This window comes from Vipera ursinii (assembly GCF_947247035.1).
Source record: "Vipera ursinii genome assembly, chromosome: 5".
In the NCBI taxonomy this organism is placed as follows: Eukaryota; Metazoa; Chordata; class Lepidosauria; order Squamata; family Viperidae; genus Vipera; species Vipera ursinii.
This window is the reverse complement of record NC_139518.1, coordinates 33,366,985-33,383,848: the sequence shown is the minus strand read 5'-3', so window position 1 is coordinate 33,383,848 and position 16,864 is coordinate 33,366,985. Positions and strand designations below refer to the sequence as shown.

At 39.3% G+C, this 16,864-nt stretch overlaps 1 long non-coding RNA gene across 1 annotated transcript; it reads right to left on the bottom strand.

The window, feature by feature from the left end:
* Nucleotides 1–15,659: 15,659 nt before the first annotated feature.
* LOC310640983 lies at nucleotides 15,660–16,007 on the bottom strand. The gene is made up of 3 exons (XR_014492642.1): nucleotides 15,880–16,007; nucleotides 15,820–15,849; nucleotides 15,660–15,759 (listed from the first exon to the last, which is right to left on the bottom strand). It is a non-coding gene; the product is annotated as an uncharacterized lncRNA (long non-coding RNA).
* Between the last annotated feature and the right edge of the window lie 857 nt (nucleotides 16,008–16,864).

Below are 16,864 nucleotides of genomic sequence, written 5' to 3'. Positions count from 1 at the left end.
AACATACGCTGGATCATGGAGAAAGCTAGAGAGTTCCAAAAAAACATCTACTTCTGCTTCATTGACTATGCTAAAGCCTTTGATTGTGTGGATCATAACAAACTCTGGCAAATTCTTAAAGAGATGAGCATACCAGACCATCTTATTTGTCTCTTGAGAAACCTATATGTGGACCAAGAAGCAACAGTGAGAACTAGACACGGAACCACTGATTGGTTCAAAATTGGGAAAGGTGTCTGGCAAGGCTGTATACTGTCGCCTTGCCTATTTAACTTATATGCAGAGCACATCATGAGAAAGGCAGGGCTAGATGAATCAAAAGTTGGAATTAAGATTGCCGGAAGAAACATCAACAACCTAAGATATGCAGATGATACCACTCTAATGGCATAAAGTGAAGAGGAACTAAAGAGCCTCTTGTTGCGAGTGATGGAGACTGCAAAACTTGGGTTGAAACTAAACATTAAGAAAACCAAGATCATGGCATCTGGCCCTCTCAATTCCTGGCACATGGATGGGGAAGAAATGGAGGTAGTGACAGATTTTATTTTCCTGGGCTCCAAGATCACTGCAGATGGGGAATGTAGCCAAGAAATTAAAAGACACTTTCTCCTTGGGAGGAAAGCCATGGCAAATCTAGACAGCACACTAAAAAGCAGAGACATCACCCTGTCAACAAAAGTGCATATAGTCAAGGCTATGGTCTTCCCAGTTGCAATGTATGGCAGTGAAAGTTGGACCATAAGAAAGGCTGAGCGCCAAAGAATTGAAGCCTTTGAACTATGGTGCTGGAGAAGACTCCTGCGAGTCCCTTGGACTGCAAGGCGATCAAACCGGTCAGTCCTAGAGGAGATCAACCCTGACTGCTCTTTAGAAGGCCAGATCCTGAAGCTAAAACTCAAATACTTTGGCTACCTAATGAGAAAGAAGGACTCACTGGAGAAGAGCCTAATGCTGGGAAAGATTGAGGGCAATAGAAGAAGGGGACGACAGAGAATGAGGTGGCTGGATGGAGTCACTGAAGCAGTAGGTGTGAGCTTAAATGGACTCCAGAAGATGGTAGAGGACAGGAAGGCCTGGAGGAACATTGTCCATAGGGTTACGATGGGTCGGACACGACTTCGCAACTAACAACAACAAATTAAAACATTACAGAAAATATTCTGCAGTTTTTATGTATAACATGTGAATCATTATTATTGAGTATTTTTTCTTTCTTTTTATCCAAACTTTTTTAGGCTTGATTGACTTTGACAACTTTTACAGGGACATTATATCATAAAGGTATTATGCTTGTTCTTTGATGACTGTCAGTTGTCTGCAAATCTCAGTTCAAGGTTTACATGCGTATATGAGATCTATAAGATTTACATTCATCTTTGTATATGCTTAAAATAATGATTGGTTATTTTCACCCTAACATCTATGGGTGGGTTGAAGTAAGTACACTCCATTTCAATGAAAAGCTTAGTGTTGCAGAAGAAAATGTTCTGCCTCAATTCTGCACACACAGAGAAGCCACTTGCCTTAAGCAAAACATTACAGCCAATTACAGCCAATGTTTAAGGGTAGAGCCATAGGTCTCTGTGAATGCAGTTTCATTAGGAAAATCCAACCGAGCCTTTCTCTAAGCAAAATGTTTTGATATTGTCAGGTCTTGGCTGAATCTGTTATTATGTACATTATGGTTGCTATTTTGGGGCTGGTTTTAGTATGTTATAATTTATGCTTTCATGTTTTTATTACATTCTGTGCTTAAGCTATTACAATTCTTTTAATTTAAGATAATGTAATCATCATGTTTTTAAATTTGATTCTATACTTGAAATTACTTTGGCTATAATGAAATTTAATATTATTTTATATAATAATTGCATGCACGTGTATTTCTTTTTATACATGTACTTCAAACAGAATAATTGAAAATGACCAAAAGTAAGATAACACAAATAAATATGAAAGGATTTAGATGTAATGCCATCAAGCAAATCCATTATTATTTTCCCACTTTGTATGTGGAGAATTAATTTTGTTAATAAATTTTCTGTGACTGATTCCAAGTTTCCAGGCCTTCTTACTTCTGACCAATTATTAACCTCAGTGCAATTCATCTTTTTGCCATTTTTATCTCTATCACACTTCTTTAACTATTACTAAATTCCAAGATTTGACTTGGATTGATGCTAACTGATACTGTGTTTCTCCAAAAATAAGACCTATCCTGAAAATAAGCCCTAAATTGATTTTTACACTTGTGTCTAATATAAGCTTTACCCCCAAAATAAGCCTTAGTTTTGGGGTGAGGTGCATGTATAACAATCAAGCTAGAGCAAGGGTGGGAAGTGGAGCTGCTGCACACACCCCACACCTGCTTACCTTAGGACTGCCACAGCCAACCCTCACATTCCCCGACACCTGTTGCGCCAGTGCCCAGCTTCCCCATCACTCGTGACCAGACGCCACATGGTGCATTGTTCTGGTGCTGCCATTCATGGCAGGAGGCCACATGGCTCATTGCGCCAGTGCCACTCCTGCCATGAGCAGTGGCACCAGTGCAATGTGCCACATAGCCTCCAGCCATGAGCGGCTGCAAGTGGCTGCAGAAAAAGTCAGGCAGCAGCACGGCAGGTGTCAGCAGGGTATGGAAGGCCTTGCTGCAGTGGTCCTCAGGTAAACGGGTAAGACATCCCCCTAAAATAAGACCTGGCATCTCTTTTGGAAGCAAAAAATATATAAGACTGGGACTTATATTTGGGGAAACATGATAGTAATACCTCTGTGGTAGTCCTTTTTACATGGAGGAACAATGTAAGGTTTGTAAGATTTGGGGATTTGAATAACTACTAAAATAACATGAATTCATATTCTATAAGGCTTTCCTGTGACTAATATCACATTATAAAAACTGAGAATGACAGTATATCTTCCATAAACATTGCAAATAAATATCATTTAATATGTGAACTTGAGTAATTGTCTGTTCTTTTCCATCTTACTTAAGTTACAATAAGTATAGTTAAGAGTAAATTATAAAAATGATTTCTAAACAAAAAGTACATGAGTTAATATCTAAGATATTAATATATAGAGCCGACCGACTAGGTTCAAGTCCTAAGCTACACGCAATGAGGTGAGCTCCCATTACTTGCCCCAGCTCCTTCCCACTTAGCTGTTCAAAACCATGCAAATGCAAGTAGAATAAACGGTACCACTTCAGTAGGAAGGTAACAGCATTCTGTGCACCTTTGACATATAGCCATGCTGGCCACATGACCACAGAAATTGTCTTCAGACAATACTGGCTCCATTGGCCAAGAAATAGAGATGACCACTGTGTCCTGACAACTGACAGGGAAACCTTTACCTTTATGAGAAATATATAGCTTCATATCATACATACTTAAGGTTTATATAGGAAAAGTCTTATTGTACAATAATATATTGACTTATTACACAAAAGAGAGTACTGTTTTCAGTAAAAATTATGCAAAGAAAATAGGAGTCCAGGGTTTATTTTTATAGCCTTGAGGCAATGGCAGACAGTTTTTAAATATGCCAAATCTCAATATCTGCAGAGCTACTTCAGCAGGTGTACTTTTCAGATCATACTTGATCCTTCTTGGCCATTAACTCCTCCTTCTATTTTTCCATTGGATATTCTCTTTTCTCAGATTTTATCTGCTGAAGAAGGTTATTAAAATGTGTGTAACCACAGGGAAAAAACAATTAGCTGTTGTATTTAATTATAGATTTCTGTATTTTATTTTAAAATATTTTTATGCATGAAGTTTAATTAAGAAGACCTTATTGCCCCCGGGCTTTAATTAACCTTAATGTAATAGTATGCACTCTCAGTATGGTACCTAAGTCTTTTCTGCAGGGGACAGTATCTTCTTGATTAAACTACTCTGCAATTAGCAAATGCATTAGCAAAAATAATCTGATTGCCAAAATACTTCTGTATGTTAAACTAATATGGTAATATGATCTCACCTCTGTAAAATGTAGAAAACTGTCCCTTTATGTAATTCTACCCTGAATATGACATGTCTATGTTTCCGTTCTTTTCTTAACTTTTAAAATAAATCTGTAATGTCTATTCTGGATTTGCCTTCTACCAAAAGATGAATACCAGGATATGGTACAGCTTTAATAACAATAGGTGATATGATTATTGGAGCAAGTCCCGCATAGCAGACTCCTTTGCTTTAATGTTTCATGATTATATAAATATTTACTGTTCCTTTTTTATTAAAGAGTTTTAAAACAAAATTTTACAATACATATCCCCAAAGCCCACCCACCCCAAACCACCCTCCTTCCCCCCCCCCACTTCCCAGAGCTGAATACAGGATTATAGATATAATAATCATATTCTAACTAAAAGTATCCATTGTAAAATTAACCAAATTCATAATGTGCTTTAACTCCCCTTTAACATAGATACATTCAAATTATTAAAAACATAATAATAATAATAACTTAAACAAAAATATAATCAATACTAATACTAAAATTAATAACAATATCCCTCTAAAATCTACACATAAGCTAAATGGAACTTTTTAGTCCCATATTTGTTCTGAATATAATCTATCCATCTTCTCCAAACTGAAATATATCTTTCTTGTGAATGATCCTTCAAATAAGCAGAAATCTTAGACATTTCTGCAAGATTCGATACTTTAAGCACCCATTCTTCTATAGTAGGCAAAATATTTACTGTTCTTATATATTCAGTAGACAAAGATCTAGTCTTATCCTCTGTCTCTCTCACATACTTGTTATTTTTTGTATATTTGTATGAGCCACAGCCTATAGGAGATGACCAGCTTGAGCCTGAGGGAGGGGTCAAATGAGTCATCAGTCTCGAGTCCCTTCATGCTCACAAAAGATCTAAGTCCAACTCACCTTGAATTTCATTGACTGTTATCAATCACCAATTTGCTTTGGCCTCTAGTAGTTCAGATTCTTGTAGAGAGTATGAGCTTGCAGTAAGCCTTTATATTCATTTTAAACTGCATGGATGTCTTATTTATTTATTTATTTAAGTTTATATACCGCCCTATTCCCGTAGGACTCCGGGCGGTTTACAGGGAAAATTAAAAGTTAAAATACATCACATACAATTAAAAATGATTAAAACTAAGATTAAATTAATCCCTGAACTTAACTAAAACCCCATTAATTAAATAATTAAAACCCCTCAGTCTGGGCCAGACAGCTCAAAAAACCAGGTTTTCAAGTCCCTACGAAATGAGCGAAGGTCAGGGGCGGTCCTAAGCTTCGTGGGAAGCTGGTTCCAAAGGGCTGGTGCACCCACAGAGAATGCCCTTCCCCTGGGAATAACCCGCTGGCATTCCTTAACTGGCAATACCCTAAGAAGGCCCTCCCTGTGGGAGCATACAGGACGATGGGAAGTTGATGCCGGCAGCAGGTGTTCCCTTAGATAATCCGGACCCAAGCCATTTAGAGCTTTATAAGTCATTACCAGCACCTTGAATCTCACCCGGAGGGCAACCAGAAGCCAATGCAGCTCACGGAGAAGAGGTGTTACATGGGAGTATCGGGAAACTCCCATAACAACTCACACAGCTGCATTTTGCACCAGCTGAAGCCTCCGAGTGGTCCTCAAGGGCAGCCCCATGTACAGAGCATTGTAGTAGTCTAGCCGGGAGGTCACAAGCGCATGGGTGACTGTGCATAGGGCATCTTGGTCCAGATAGGGCCGCAACTGGCGCACCAGACGAAGCTGGGCAAAAGCCCCCCTGGTCACAGCTCCTATATGATCTTCAAAATTGAGCCGTAAATCCAAGAGGACGCCCAAGTTGCGAGCCCTATCGACGGGGGGTAACACCTCACCCCCCATCATTAGTGGTGGAACAACCTGGTTTATCCAAGATGCCGATATGCACAGCCACTCAGTCTTGGCAGGATTGAGTCGAAGCCTGTTTCTCCCCATCCAAACCCCAACCGCTTCCAGGCAACGGGACATCACGTTGAGTACATCACTAGGTTGGTTCGGGGTAGAAAGAAAAAGTTGGGTATCATCAGCGTACTGATGATACCCCACCCCGAAACCACAAATGAGCTCACCCAGTGGTTTCATGTAGATGTTGAACAGGATAGGAGAGAGGACCGACCCCTGAGGGACTCCACAAACGAGAGACCTCGGGGCAGACCTCTGCCCTCCCATCAACACCGACTGCGAGCGGCCCAGGAGGTAGGAGGAGAACCACCATAAAACGGTGCCTCCCACTCCCAACCCACTGAGACGCTACAGTAGGATACCATGGTCGATGGTATCGAAAGCCGCTGAGAGATCTAAAAGGACTAGGACAGAGGAACATCCCCTGTCCCGAGCCCGCCAGAGATCATTCACCAGTGCAACCAATGCCATCTCCATGCTGTACCCGGGCCTGAAACGTGATTGGTACGGGTCCAGATAATCAGTTTCCTCCAGGAACAGAGGAAGCTGATGCGCCACCACACTCTCAACAACCTTCACAAAAAAGCGAAGGTTGGAGACCGGACGATAGTTATTTAAAACAGCCGGGTCCAGGGCAGGCTTCTTGAGGAGGGGCCTCACCACTGCCTCCTTCAAGGCAGCGGGGAAGATACCCTCCTTCAAGGAAGCAGTTATTACTGATGGGACGGGGTGGGATTTTTATAAATGACTTTAATTTTAAATTTGTATTAATTTATGGGCATTGTTTAATCATGTTTTAATAATTTTAATTTTTGTATCTAGTTTTTATGTATTGCCCTGTTCACCGCCCTGAGTCCCCCGGGAGAAGGGCGGTATACAAATTAAATAAATAAATAAATAAATAAATAAATAAATAAATAAATAAATTACTGCCTGGAACCAGCCTCGTGTCTCCTCCCGAGCTGCATAAACCAGCCAGGAGGGGCACGGGTCCAGTAAACAAGTGGTGGAGCCCAGTCTCCTCATAATCCTGTCCACGTCATCAGGAGACACAGCCTCTTTCACATCATTATCATATCCAACATCCTTGTTATTATTTTCATTAGTATCATCCTAATGAAAACTTCTACAGTACTTGGTAATATTCATTGTATTCTATCCTAAGGTCTTACCAGAAATTATTAGTAAATCATAGCCATACATTCCCCAGTTTTAGAAAACAGTTCACAACTTATCAAATAACTAAATAGTAATGGTAAAAAGAGGAAAATGTACATACTTCTTCGTATTAGGAAGAATCATTTGTATAAAACAACAGAAAGTCCCTTACTACATTAAAATCTATGCATGTAAAGAACTATGGCAGAAACAGTCCTGTGGGAGCTTTTTTATTTATTAGCTGCAAAAAAAATATCACTACTTGATGTAGAATAAAATAGTATGAATTTAATATTGGAGAGAACCAGAAATCAGCTTCAGTGCTTTGTACTGTTTTATAAAATGAATCATATGCAATACTTGGAACTACGTGAGCAAAGTACTGTAAACATTTTATACCTATGTTATTTATAAAATTTCCTGATATAGAATAGATATATATAGATATATCTAGCATTAATATATATAATATTTTACTGACTGCAGGTTGTCCTTGACTTATGACCACAAATGAGCCCAAAAATTATATTGCTAAATGATACATTTGTAAATTGCCCCATTTTTTTTTACTTTTTTTTGCCACAGTTCTTAGGTTAACCATTGCAGTTGTTAACTTAGTAACCTGGTTGATAAGTGAACCTGGCTTCTCCATTGACTTTGCTTGTCAGCAGATTACAAAATATGATCATGTGACCCCTGGACATTGCAACCATCATAAATATGAACCAGTTGCCAAACATCCGAATTTTGATCACAGGACCATAGGGATGCTGCAATGGTCATAAGTGAAAAATGGTCATTAGTCATTTTTTCAGTGCTGTTCTAACTTTCAATGGTCACTAAATGAACTGTTGTAAATCAAGGACTACCTGTATAACTTGGCAATACCTCCAAAGATGTGATTGGATGATAGTTATGCAAAGCAAGCTTATCCTTCAGGACTATATATCATCAATATCTATGTAGAACAACCATTGGCAAGTGTATATACAAGTTGCCTAGAAAGTAACATGGGACACAGATATGAGCACATAATCAAATATTATTTACAAATATATCCTCAGTCTTCATCGAGAATCTATTTGCTCATACATAAGCCTGCAACATTTCTCTTGTTGAACTTGATTTCGTTCAGCTTACTTTTTGTTATTATTGTTTTCTCAGTTTCTGCTGAGCATTTTCACTTCTCCCTGGTTTCTCATTTTGGTTTTGGGAGAATGTCTCATTCTCCTCAGCCATGAATAAATGTATTTGTGCTAGCTTCTAAATAAATTATGTACTGGGAATAATGTGGATGTCCTGAGGGAAACACTATCATTTGAGCAGTATTGGTGATGCAGGGCCTATCAAGAGTTGTTTTAGGAGGAAATTTTCTGTTTATTGAATGATAAATAAAATTAATGATGATAAAATTAGTTGCTGTAATACCAATGACTATGTTAATTTGTTTTCTGCATTTAATTACCAGTTCTGATATGTCAAAAGAAACATTAATTGCATCAAAATATCTTTCAATGGCATGCAGATAATCTATTTTTTTCTGATTAAAATCCGAGGACTCTATGTTATTATTAAAAACAGTGTTCCAAACTTGCTTAGTGTCTCAATATAATTAGAATCCCCAAGCCATGAAAAAGTGTGCATTATTGCACATCTCAGCTGCCCTAAAAATATATGGAATAAACCATTGCACCAAAGGGCTTCATTTAGTAGGCTCTTGCTTACATAGAAAAATCTGATTTCAATTATGCTCAGTCAAAGTCTCTGGTAAAATGCAATTTTAACATTTTAACTGCCCTGCTATGAAACTATGAATATTTTTCATTTTCCCTCTTGTAAGGAACTTTCCAAAAGATTTCCAATACTAACCAACCCATTATCTCCACATCACTGAATGAATGAATTATTTGATTGTGGTTAAAATACTTTAAAAAGGGCCAAGGATCTTCTGTCCAGCAATTAGCGTGCATTTGTTGCTGGTATACTCCTGTGTGAAAATGATGAAACACCCTTGAAACCATTTTGTTTGTGAGTCTTCATTTTCTGACTCCCTTTTTATACTCTCAACAAGATTGTGTAAAAGATTGAAAAAGCTGCAACATGTTTACCTAATAAAAGATGTTCAGCAATGTTTTTGTTCTGCTGTCCATTTATAAAAACATATACAACATTATTTTTTGCTGTGGTTTTTCCTAAGACAAGATAAATATTATTTCTTTCATAGTCATTGTATGATTAATCAAATCAAACCACTGTAGTTCATACCCATGATCAGTTACAGATCCACATTGCTGGAACATTTAGCTTTTTTTTATTCAGTATGTTTTATGCATACTCACTGTGAATCCTGTGAATCCAACTCTAGTCAATCAGCCATTTTTACTTTTAAACAGTTTGCAAATTATTTTGTTCTCTACTGATTTTTGACCAAAATAAACACTGACTGACTCATTATAAGTCCTACTTTCTGAAGGTTTAGTACCTGAGAATGGGCTGCTATCTGTTGCCTGCTCTGCTATCTTCATATCCTTCCCATGTCATTCCTTGGTTTCACTAATCTTCTGAGAAGAACTGATGGAGAGCTATACTTAAATTTCAATGGAACCTGCAAATTGCAACTCTGCAACCTAGAATTTTGTTTTATTGGACCCTGGATGGCATCTCTGAGGGATTATAACTTTCATACTCAAGGATTTCTTTCAGTTCCACACTGCAAGCAGAGGCAGGCCAAATAATGTGGGATTTATAGTGGCTTCCCCTACCATGTAAACAAATTCACATTCAGATGTTGCACATCTTTAGAAGGGCTGTCAAAATTGAACTGTTCCAGTGCATGTTTGAAGCAAATTTGAATAGCTATGCTACACTTTATTAATACTAAAGTATTAGTCAAGTTTAAATGTTATGCTTACCTGAATTTTATGAATTTATGCAGTGTTCTGAGATTTGGGGTTTTTAGCATTTTTATGGATTGTGAACTGTGCAAATCATTAGATTGGGGAGATATATAAATATTTATAACAAACATGTATTTAATCATCAGCTTACTTGAGATGGCGCAAAGAGCACGACGAGAATGCAAGGCTTTATTTTTTCATTAGTTTCACTCCCTTTCAGAAGAATATCTAAGCAAGACTACTATTTCTTTAGCTATTTGTAAGGTAAAGGTAAAGGTAAAGGCTCCCCCACACATGCGTGCTAGTCGTTTCCAACTCTAGGGGCCGGTGCTCATCTCCGTTTCAAAGCCAAAGAGCCAGCGCTTGTCCGAGGACGTCTCCGTGGTCATGTGGCCGGCATGACTAGATGCCAAAGGCGCACGGAACGCTGTTACCTTCCCAACATAGTGGTCCCTATTTTTCTACTTGCATTTTTACGTGCTTTCAAACTGCTAGGTTGGCAGAGCTATTTGTATACGTACCTAATTATTGATAAAAGATAAACTGCCACCAGACTATTTCCAAACTTATAATCAGGATTAATTGGAAACAAGCTAAGAAGAGTGACATATGAAAAATCAACCAATGTATTGCCACAAAATGTATTTAATATTTAAAAGATTAAAAACCTTGTAAAATGTACATTTCATTCCCTTGAAATGTAAAAGAATGAATGGGACCTAAATGCAACACATAACATGCTCAATTCATCCCAAGCAAACCCACATAGACCTATACCTGCCTGAGAGGGTATTCTATAATTGTTCAAGTTTTACAATATATCTGAGAATGCTAATTCTAAAAGTATTTTCCATTCAAAATTCATTTGAAGATACTGCTGGTTCATGAGCTTAGTTTATTGGGCTTTTTCCCCCTCTCTTTTCATTTAGATAATTTCCCCTAGCAGTTGAGAGACAGCAGAGATTAGCAAAGTTAGATAAATACAGGTTAAAAACCTGTAAGCCTTTGTTATTTTATTCCCTCTCAATATAGCTTGAAGGTAAATCCCACCAGTATTTCTTTACTATTAAGAAGGGAGAGGGAGAATTCAGGATTTTCAGCTCAGGAAAAATTGATTGGTGAATCAAAATCTGTGCCTGACCTTGTTAATATTTGATATATCATCCCTACCAGCTAAATAGTTCTGCATGTGTTCAGTAAGTGCTACATAATATTTGTAACACACAGCATAAAGGTTGGACTTAATTATCCATTTTCTGTTTTATCCTTGCTTTTGAGCTATGCGGCACTTATACATCTTAATGTTATTTGATTAAAAATATCTGATTGCCTTTTTATTTTCTGAAAGTTAATAGATATAGAGCCAGTATTTTGTTGACTTTTATAGAACCACTTAAAAAAGAACCCAAAAGGAGTCCTTGTATTAGCATTAAACTGGTTTAGATTGAAGGATTATATAGGACCTAGAAACCACCTTCATGCCTGATCCAGAAATACACTTATGTGAATTTTGTCTTTCTCCCAGATACCCTGCTGGCGACAATGCGAGGCAATGTGACGCAATGGAAAGCAACAGACCGCTGAGCAGCTGGGGGGCAGTGCAGAGGCAGCAGATGGCAGCAGTGGTGAACCATAGTCTGCAGGCGATGGCGTTTTTTCTTTCTTTCTTTCTTCTGTGAACCAGGAGGCCTACCTGCAGCTGGAGGCAAGGCAGCAGTAGCAGACAGGAAGGCCTGCAGGCAGCGGCATTTCCCCCCCCCTTTTCTTCCCTTTCTCTTCTGCGGACCGGAAAAAAGGACAGCAAAATAGGCATAATTACCCAAAACAGAGAAGCTAGAAACAAGCCAACAGCAAAGCACAACCACCAACCAAAAGGAGGGACTATCAAACACCAAACCCATGGAACAGGCAACTGAAACTATTGTGATATGCAACATATGTTCCATGTATGCACTGATGCCCAAATAACACCCAAACCATACATACTTCAGATGCAAATTATACGAACTACTAGAAGAAAAGGTTGGGAATTTAGAGGCAACCCTAGCCAAACCCCAATGTACAAAAGAAAGCTCCTCCCCAACTGAACCAAACAACGAACAAATAACTCACAGAGGATTTGACCTTAACTGATAAACCCTTGGAGGAAGACAAATGGAGGTATGTCACACACAAAAGGAAACACAACACTCAAAGAAAGAAACAGCATGCAACAAACAAACCCCTTCTGCCCAAACCTACCCAACCAGTAGCAGCCCCACTAAAACTGAGCAATCGATTACTCCCCATATATGGAAACATGCAGACCCATAACCTCCCCCTCAAAGAAGACATGCAGACACCTAGCAAAGAAACAACTTCAAATATCCTCTAAAAAGTCACTTCAAATATCCCTAAAAAGATCACATCAACAAACTGATCAAAGAGAGAAGCATCCTGGAATTAAGGAGAAACTTCCTGACAGTGAGGACAATCAACCAATAGACCAGCTTACCCCAAGAAATCATGGGCACTCTATCACTGGAAATTTTCAAGACGAGACTGGACAATCACCTGTCTGAGATGGTATAAGTTCTCCTGGTTGAGCAGGGGGCTGGACTAGAAGACCTCCAAGGTCCATTCTATTCTATTCTATTCTATTCTATTCTATTCTATTCTATTCTATTCTATTCTATTCTATTCTATTCTATTCTATTCTATTCTATTCTATTCTATTCTATTCTATTCTATTCTATTCTACTCTGTTCTACTCTGTTCTGTTCTGTTCTGTTCTGTTCTGTTCTGTTCTGTTCTAATTGTTAAATTGTCCCACAGTGAGTTGTCAATTTGTGGCAATTTGTCCATGGTGAGTTGTCCTGCAGTGAGTTGGCCATGGTGAGTTGGCTACAACAAGTTATCACATTCCAATTTCGGGTAGAGGAAGGTCTGGAATCTATCCAGGACTCTTCATATTCTTCCTCCTTTTCCAAGGTAATCATGTTCATGGTTTAATTGTAATTAGAATTTGTGTTCATTTGGTTGTGCACAACAAGAAGCCAGATGACAACATTTTCTTTTAAAAAAACCAAGTCTTATTAATTTTAATAATAATAATAATAATAATAATAATAATAATAATAATAATAATAATAAGAAGAAGAAGAAGAAGAAGAAGAAGAAGAAGAAGAAGAAGAAGAAGAAGAAGAAGAAGAAGAAGAAGAAGAAGAAGAAGAAGAAGAAGTTGTTGTTAGAAGGGACCTTGGAAATCATCTAGTCCAAGCCCCTGCTCAGGCAGGAAACCATATACTATTTCAGACAAATGGCTGGCCAGTCTCTTCTTAAAAACTTCCAGTGTTGGAGCATTCACCACTTCTGGAGGCAGGTTGTTCCACTGTTTTCCAGTTTAATATCCAAATTATTAGGAAGCAATGTGTTGATTGGGTAATCAAAAGTCCAATAACAAAATCTTTTGTACACATCTCAGGTTACATCATCAAAAATTCCCTCTCTATTTCCCTTAATTACTATATCACAATCAAATTAATACATTTTAATTATAACACAATCAATTAAGACATTTATCAATATGTTTTTACTTATACTTATCATGTCCTGTTTTTAAATTTTACCTAATTTCAATTACAGTGCTTCAATTTAGCCTTTAAGATCCATAATGTTTAGCTTTCGGGTAACCCAAATTTCCCCTATTTCATTACATAGTAGTTATCATATCTAAAATACACATATTGCTTAGTTAAATACATTCTTATTTTATTTCACAAATATATTTCACAAATATATTTCTCATCCTAGTACCTCATCACTTACTAATAAAATGTCCTTTATTGTCTCAATCCAACTTTGATATTATAATTCAAAACTATATTCTAATAGATCTAAATCCTAAATATTAAATCAAGTTAATATCTTTTAAAGTCCCCCCTTAGCCCATTAAGTAAAGTTTTAGGGTCTTCCATTGTAAATTAAAAAAAAAACATTTTATAAGTCTAACTCTGGCTTTCTTTTTGTGCCAGGCAGGCTTCCATACCAGTGCCTTTAAATCCTCAAGTGAATCTCCCTTCATTCCTACACATGTTATTTGAGTCAAGGGAGACCATCCAGTTGTCAATTTTTCAATGGAACTGCCCCCTTTGCGATCATTGAATTGTTGCTCTAATAGTTCAAATCTCAATGTTTGGTTCAGTATATTTGTCGTTGGTTCAGTCTGATCTTCTTCTTCTGGTTTCATCTGACTTGGGTAAGAGGTCATGTCCAGTGTTGAAGTTGTTCTTTGGTTGTCTAAATTCTCAGTATGCTGTACTTATAGGTCTTTAGAACCCTCCATCTTCGTGTTGCTTTCTTCAGCTTGTGTTGTTTTTTTGAGTTGTAGATTTTGTAGTTGAAATCAAAGTTTGGCTATCAAAGTTCTCAGTAAATTGTACTTGTTGTTCTTTAGAGTCCTCTGATTTGATATTAACTTGTTCCTTTTCTGTTGCTTTTTGGATTGTAGGTTCATCAGTTCAAATCAGGGCTTCATTTTGTAAATTTAGGCTGGCACCTTTGTTTTTCAGTCTGGAATTCATTAGCTCAGTAGCTTCAAAGTTTTTTAGTTAGTTGTGGGTAGTATTCCTCCATTTCTAAGGTGTTTACATATAGTTCTTTAGTGGAAGCTATTTTTAATAGGAGTCAGTGAATGTCCACCTCCACTATTCCTAGAAGTTGTTTTCACAGCTGTTTCAAGTTCTTATCTTTTTTAGATAGTACCAAGGACAAATCTTGGGCTGTAATCAGGTCTTACAGTGAAAGAGAAATTTCCTTGCTATACCAGGGTTCACCACAAGATGTCCTTGATAGCATATAAAATCTTTTTCCAGACTCAAATTAGGCTTTTATCCAGTTTATTTTTCCCCTTTCCCTCCCCCTGGCTTAACAAATAGATAGGGTAATAGGTCCCTGTAGAAATAGGAACTTTTTGGGACCCCAAATATCCAAAAGGTTCAAGTCCAATTATTTAGTTTTTTAGTTTAGTTATACTTTTCTTTTCGAAGCTTTAACTCCCCAGGTAAGCAAACGCCACAATTCCAAAGGGGGGGGAAAGAAATTTTCAAAATGCTCCTGTCAACACCTCGTCTACGCCGAGAAACGCAAGCAAGCAGGAAAAACCACGACGTAGTACGGATGACTGCGAGAGTACCTTTACTAGCAAGATCTCCAAGCAATAACAAAGTCAGCGTTGGGAGTTACTCACCCCCAATGCGCCTTTTACACTTTGCCGATAATTGGGCAACAGCTCCACCCATTAACCCCACCCTCTCCCCGTGCAGGCCAGCATCCGCCTGAGCTGCGTAAATACCCCGCCCCTACCCCGTCGCCCCACGCCCTGCCTCTTCCCCTGCTGTCGAGGACCATACAACTCAAAGGAAGGTATAAGCCCAGCACCCCCTTCCCCCATAGCCCAAAGTCCCCATTGTGCTCCCCTCCACCATCTCAGCGTCCCGTGCTGTTCCCGCAGCCCCTTGGCAAGCCCCGCCGTCTGAGCGCAGCTGTAGAGCGCCCTGCGCTACCACCGGTGGAGGCGGCTGAGGCTCCGTAAGCCCCGCGCGGCCGCCGACGATCGATCCCAGCCGCCGCACAGCTGACCGCTGTGAAGTCCTGTAGGTGTCCCTAGCCACAGGTGCTCCTGGCTGCCCCCCAGCCGATAGAGCCGCGCGACCGCCAACAGCCATCTCCGGCCGCCTCCCAGCTGTTTGTGTCAGCACGGGCTCCCTGCGGCTGCGCGTAGTCGTTCCCGGCCGCCTCTCAGCTGTTCGCACCGGCACGGGCTCCCTGCGGCTACACGTAGTCGTTCCCGGGCACCTCTCAGCTGTTCGCGCCAGCACGGGCTCCCTGCGGCTACACGTAGTCAATTCCGACCACCTCTCAGCTGGTCGTGCCGGCGCGGGCTCCTTTCGGCTTCTCACAGTGGATTTTGGCCACTTCTCAGCTGCTGGCGCGGCTACAGGTTCGGCGTTCGCCCACCGGACAGCTGGTGAGTTCGGGCGTGGCTGGGCAGGGCAGGTACTGCCGTTTGTGCTCCCCCGGTCCCCTCTGTGATGTCGAGCCCGAAGGGCTTGACAGCTCCCACAGGAAGGTAGTTGGGGAAATAAGAAAGGTAGGGTGTCACCTAATCTCTCCGTGTTGCTTTCGTTGTGCTTGGTGGTAATTTTGGCTTTCGGCTGGAAACAGCTTAGTGATTGGCCATGTTGATGGCAGATATTTTCTTCATCGGTCCAAAGGAGCTGCTCCAGATCAAAAGGAGGTGCTTCCACCCCTCCGTGATCAGTCGGAGGGCCTCCTCATGGTCGTCACCCCTCCAGAGTGACTTTTGACCCTTTTCAGAGTCTCCCAAGGGAAGAAAACCGGACGGCAAAGAGAGGGCTCTCCCTGCTTTTCTGCAAGTGCCACAAGTGCAAACCGGAAGCCCAGATGACAACATTTTCAATGGGATGTGTATTTGAAAGAACATTGTGATACAGACTCCCAATCTACAATATACCATAAAAAATCAACTATGCATAGGTTGCTCAAAATAAGGGATAATTAGATAAACAAAACCTATTTTACTCACTTCTACATCTCCTTGAAAACAGTCCAGAGCTGTTTAAAAATGTTAAGTTAAAAATAAAAAAGAATGAAAATGTTACCAATTTCTCTTATATCAGTTCAGTGATATAAATATTAATTAAATCATTAACCACATGAAAAGTATTATTAACACTTCCCTAGTATAAATAGCCTCTCTGTCATTTCAACATGTCTAATATAAAAATATTGTTTAATCTCCTATGCAGTGAAGAACATTTAGAACAATGTAAAGCCCTAAATATGTCATCTGAAAATTAAAGTGACATTTAGATCCCAA